At 35.8% G+C, this 6,350-nt stretch overlaps 1 protein-coding gene across 2 annotated transcripts in view; it reads left to right on the forward strand.

Moving 5' to 3' along the window:
* hdac4 (histone deacetylase 4) overlaps positions 1–6,350 on the forward strand; it is a 260,575-nt gene that overhangs the window by 129,259 nt on the left and 124,966 nt on the right. The gene's annotated exons all lie outside the window — the stretch shown is intronic.

Consider the following 6,350-nt stretch of genomic DNA (forward strand, 5'->3'; position numbering starts at 1 on the left):
TTTTATCATTATAGGGTGGTTGTGTACACACACTGCCAACACACATTTCAGTTCAAACAACTTGTAAAAGTGCATGTAGCATCCTATGACCCCTTTAAGAATATTTCTGGAATCAAATTGCACTGGTTGGTCTGTATTTTTTTTTCTTCCTTAAAGAATCTTAAGAATTATTCTTTCTGGAAACAAACAGTACTGGTTGGGCTCTATGTCCATATGTCCATCTTTTTGTTTTTTAATCAAATTGCACCGACTGGATTGTATGTTTTTGATTCACTAAAAAGAATCAGTTCTTAAGAATCATTCTCTTTAGAATCAAATTGCACTGGTTGGCCTGTATGGTTTTGTTTAACAAAAAAGAATCAGTTATTAAGAATCATTTGTTCTCGATTCAAACTAGACTGTTTGGACTGTATGTTTTTGTTACCTAAAAAGAATCAGTTCATACGAATCAGTTTTTTGATCAAACTGCACTGGTTAGGCTGAATGTTTTTGTTCCACTAAAAATAATCTGTTTTTAAGAATCAGTCTCACTAGAATCAAATTCAATTAAATTCAAGTTTATTTGTATTGCGCTTTTCACGATACAAAGCGTTGCAAAGCAACTTTACAGCAAATAAAGTTTCTACAATATTTAGTGGTAGCTTATCAGTGGTGACTGTCAGTTAATGTACATATGGCAGAAATGTACGGAAAAATAAATTAAAGACGTAATCAAACAGACGATGAACACTATTAACAGCAATTATTATATGATGCAATCAAACTTATAGCAAGATCAAAACTATTATCTGTGATCATTTCATTTACAATAACTGATACTGAACAAATTATACTGTTCGCCTATATGTTTTGTTTAACAAAAACAAATCAGTTCTTAAAAATCATTCTTTCTCGAATCAAACTAGACTGATTGGGCTGTACGTTTTTGTTAACTAAAAAGAATCGGTTTATACGAATCGTTTTTTTTTTTATTCAAACTGCACTGGTTAGGTTTGTTTTTGTTCCACTAAAAAGAATCAGTTCTTAACAGTCATTCTTTCTGGAATCAATCTAGACTGGCTGGGCTAAATGTCTTAAAGTGCCCCTATTATGCCATTTTTACGGTTCCTAATATTGTTTTGGGAGTCTCCTACAATAGGATTACATGCATGCAAGGTCAAAAAACGCTTTAGTTTTCTTTAATATCACCTTATTTTTCAGTGATTCTCAAACGATTCGTTCAAAGCAGTTCTAAGATTAAGTCTCTCTAAACCCCTCCTTTCCGTGAGCCTTCTCTGCTCTGATTGGTCAGATGGCCTAGTCTGTTGTGATTGGTCTACGGCGCACAGCGCGTGTCGGAAACGATACGCCTATTTCAATAGTTCTGTATTTTGAGCGCTCTATAGAAAATATAAACATCTATTATTTATCATACTTACAGGTTGTGATTCAGTGGATCAGCTAGTCCAAATAAACAGGATACTGATCCATCTTTCAGCAAGCGTTTTGTGAATCCCGCATTGAACTCCCCGAGATTAGAGAAGCAGTCGTCAGTAGAATGGTGTGTTTGTGGGCGGGGTCAAGTTGTTCGCGGCCGGCCAACGTAGAACATAGGCGTGCATTATGCAATTGTGTTTCCCTGTGACGTGTAGCCGTCACGGAAGTGGGATTCGAATTACTAATGACTCGTTTCAGCTGTACAGAGTCGATTCTTTATTTTGGGAGACAGTAACTTTATTTATCGTGCACTTTCAGCTTTACAACTTTGCAGATCGTTTACATTCACATACAGCTACATTACACACTGCATGAAAGGCAATAATGGAAATGGCATAATAGGGGCACTTTAATTTCCCTAAAAAGAATCAGCTCATATTTCCTGCATATGAGCAGAAGTAAAATAAATAAACCAACAAAAATAACTATTTTGTGATATGTACCGTTACTGTGCCATAAGCTATACTGGCAATCCCTAATTTATACTACACTGTCCCTTGCGCTAAAGTGCTCTGACTAATCAGAAGATTACATTACATGTTTTGTGATGTGGAAAAGATTTATCTTAGTGCGTGTTTGTTTATGTGAGTTGGGATTGAGCTGAGTTTTAATGCTCCAGGCTCTTTGTAAAGGATCCAGCAGCACTTCGTTTGGGTGTTGGCCGTGTGGTATTGTTTGCTTGGCGTCACTGTATGAAAGGGATCTGTAGGATAAATATTTCAGGGCTCTCTTTCTCTCCCTGTCTCTTGGTCTTTCTGTGCCCGTATCTGTACACACTGCTTATTGATTAACATTGAGCCGAAGTAAATGTGCCATTGATTTTCTGCTTTGTTAAGCGCCAGGCTTTACCAACGTGACCTGTCAGGCAGGCTATCCCGTGAAGATGGACCTCCTCTTCACTTCTTTCGAACCTTTTGGAAACACACAGTCTTCCAAAAAAATAGCATGTTCATGGATGGGGCGTGTGTGGTGTCACATGATGGAGTCTGCCGCTCAAAATCGCAACGACGCTCCATCCATCACGCCTCTAATGTTCTCATTTATGATTTTACTGAAGCACCTCGCTCTCCAGCTTTCTTACTACCTTCAATTATTCAAACACGAAAGAGCTAATCATTCGTGGTGTTTTTTCTTCCCAAAAATGGCGACCTAAGTCCTTCCAGATTAATTAGGTGACAAACCAACTAGGATACTCATGCCAAATATGTCATTACGTTATTATATTAGCTCTCTACTTGTGTTTGTTTTTCGATTGTGAAATAAATAGCTTAAGGTTTGAAGTGTTATGGGATTTCCCTGAACAATGTGCTGGAGAAGATCGATGGCTACGCAGCGTTTGAGCTCATGATCATCAAGATATTCCTGTCCGATGAGTCAATCGATCAATAAAATGAAAGACTCAAGAGGAACTGCAAATGAGCTCTGGATAAAGTCTGCTGGGAATGGGAATGTTAAATGAGTAGTCAGATGAGATGTGTGTTCACGCTGCTTTTTCACATTCCTAGTCTCATAAAAAGTTTTTTAAAGGGATAGTTCACTCAACAATGAAACTTGTTATTTCAGACCACTATGACTTACGTTCAGATGTTATATATAGAGCACAACAGTAGAATTTAGAAAGTAAAAATCACACTCATTAAACATTAGGGGTGGGGGGAAAAATCGATACAGCATAGTATCGTGATATTTTCCGCAACAATACTGTATCGATACACGGACGCCAAGTATCGATCTTTTATGATACTATTTGGTAGAGTAATAAAATCAATTTCTTTACAGTCCACTAGATGGTGGTGTTGAGTTTTTTCTAAAATCCTTTTAATGCAGTCATTGATTATCCCGCACAGCGAACGTAGTTCCAGGCATCTCTGGACCGCATTACATGTCCATATCACTTCGCCAAATGATTTCTGTTATTTCAAAGGTCTTACAACAGCACAATAACCAAAACCCATAACAACACTGGCCAGACAAATAAATATAGTAAGCAATATGATAAAAACGACATAATTTACGTGTTTTGCCACATAATTACGTTTTATTATGTAGGTAAAGCACATACTCTATCTCTCCCGTTCTCTCTCCCTCAGATGCACATACATAACTTACAGTACAGAAACATACACGCTAACGTTGTTATCGCTACTCTGGCGATTTTATTTTAAAAGCTACATGATATTTCTCACAAGCGAAGTAACAACGGCGCTGTTCATGAAGAAAATGAACTTAAAGTTTCACTGTTAGTAGAGACGCTGCTGCCGAACAATTTTGAGAGACACACAGACTCAGAGAGGTAATATACACGCGCTCTCTCTTTCTCTCTGTCTGTCTAATAACTTCATTAATGTCTGCATTAGTCTGTTATCATGGCTCAAGCCTCCGTTACTAGGTCTAAAATTACATTTTGGAATTAGCAACGGAGGCGTTGGATGAGATACGGAAGAAATTAACTCTGCTTCGCATCGTGGCCGCATCACCACCTCGGGTGTGCATTATTTTTCTAATAATTTATCGGCCCGTCGTCAATTATTCCTTACATAAAATACTCTTAAGAGCACAGCAGTGCATAGTATACCTGTTGTAGCATATTGTTTATTTTTAAGAGTACATGTTATTTTTAATTTAAATGTAACATTTTTATTTTAATATAAGACTGTTTTATTTATTTTAAATTTAACAGTAATTTACTTTCAAATGCCCCAATTGGTGAAGGTTCTGCACAACTTTTTTGTACAAGTACAAGTTGCATTGTTCAAAATACCTGTAGTAGCACATCAGTGCATACCTGTTTACATTTAATTAAGGTGGACTAGACTAGACCACTGATCTATAATAGAGAACATTATATATAGATCAGTGGACTAGACTGTAATACAAATAGTTGAGTTTGCCAGGTGCATACAACATTTATGACAGGTTTTCATGAAAGTGTTGGTCAGTTTGTCTGCTTTACCGAAGTACCGGGTCTTTTGACAACACTATAAACAACATTTATCTTCAATATATACATGCATGTGTTTGTATTTATATATACATAATAAATATACACAGTACACACACATATATTATGTAAACAAAACCTTTTATTTTGGATGTGATTAATCGCGATTAATCGTTTGACAGCACTATAATTTCTACATATTCTATGTACGTATCTTAAATAAAAAAAATCGACTTCAAATGTTCTACTTTTTTACTGAATCAGGTAGTTCACCTAAAAAGTAAAAATTGTTAACACCTCTGGTCATCCCTAAGACTTTCTTTCAGATGTTTTGAGATTTTCAAGATTCTATAGAGCGCAGTGATAGAATCTGTAAAGTAAAAATCTTTACAGATCTTTACATCTGTAAAGTAAAAATGTATTAGCGAAAGAGAAATCAGAGAAATTAACAAAGTATAAACTGCTCACGACAGACCTACCATGAGCTCAGTTTGTTTGTTTTTTTTAACACACACACACACACACACACTTATTGCTATTCTTAGTGCAAATAGCCGCTGCCAGTTTTCTTTCTGTTCAAACTGGTGAAAAATTACTGCCAAAAACCATTTTCAATGTGAACTCTACAATATGTTTTTGAAAGTTTGGCTCTAAACCTACATTTTATCTTCATTTTAATTCCTAAACTATATTTTAAATCTTTAAGGTTTTAATAATTAATAACTAATTTTATTTTACTTTTTGGATTATATTCTAAAAACTTACACTTGTCAATATTTTTTTAATTTATAGCATTATTTCTGATTCCCTCATGTTTTCCACAATGCTTTATGTGTTGAGTAGTTCATTTACTCAATGAATTAAGATTAGTGGATATTTTACATTTTTCAAATATCGGCATCGGCCGATAAGTTTTCCTGTTTGGCCGATGCGTTCGAGGTGGGACTTTTATTTTGACTGCGCTGAGAGCGGCAGCGCCTGAGCACACAGTGCTCACATTCTCCCTCTTGTTTGCCGTCATCGTTAACAGTTCTGTCTAATACGAATAGAAGTCTGTCTAATAATTTGATAGAACTGTTAAACAAAGGAATTCAAATGTATACAAAAAGTATTATAAGTCCATGCAAATTGAATGCTTCAAACATTAAATTCGTGATTTCAAATTATGCTGTGCTTTATGCATTTGCCCACCGTCATATTCATGTCATTTTCACTGCGTGCTGTATGTAAAATGAGTGTTACCTTGGCTTTATTTGAAAAAATATGATTCCCAATGCACACAAACTTCCCAGAATACTGAGTGCTCTGTTGGTTACAGTTTACTTCCTTTTTAATTATATTTTTATTGAATATTTATTTATTTGTGGAAAATACTTTGTCATCTAAAGTATTTGTATGTTTATTTTACAAATTAATTTTTTAATCCATTTTCAAATGATTTCAAACTTCTTAAATATTAATTAAAATAAATACAAGTATATCGGCCATCGGCCACACTGCTTTCCAAGATATCGGCATCGGCTGTCAAAAAAACAATATCGGTCGACACTAATTAAGATATCAAACACTTTTTTTTTTTTTTTTACCCCAGATCAAACACTTTTTCCTTTGAACCACATGTAATGTTGTGATTCACCTCAGAGCTTGCTGGTTTGTTTTAGAGCTCTTTATTTCAGATTTTCTTTAGAGAAAATTAATGGGAAAAATACTTCCCGAACTAAAGCCGCTAAAAAAGTGGGTGGTCACCGTTCCGCTCTATGTAAACAGCAGAGTAGTGTGCTAATAAGAGAGAGGGAGAGGGAGTCTTGGAGCTTCTGTGAATCTGCCCCGTGTTCCAGGAAACTACAGCAGTGCACATAAACACTCAGCATGCCTGCAACGGCTCTGTGATGTCACCAGCTGAGAGGAGGGGCGGGAGAGAGAGAAAGAGAGA

The sequence above is a fragment of the Sinocyclocheilus anshuiensis genome, unplaced genomic scaffold (genome assembly GCF_001515605.1).
Source record: "Sinocyclocheilus anshuiensis isolate Anshui unplaced genomic scaffold, SAMN03320099.WGS_v1.1 scaffold1002, whole genome shotgun sequence".
Taxonomy (NCBI): Eukaryota; Metazoa; Chordata; class Actinopteri; order Cypriniformes; family Cyprinidae; genus Sinocyclocheilus; species Sinocyclocheilus anshuiensis.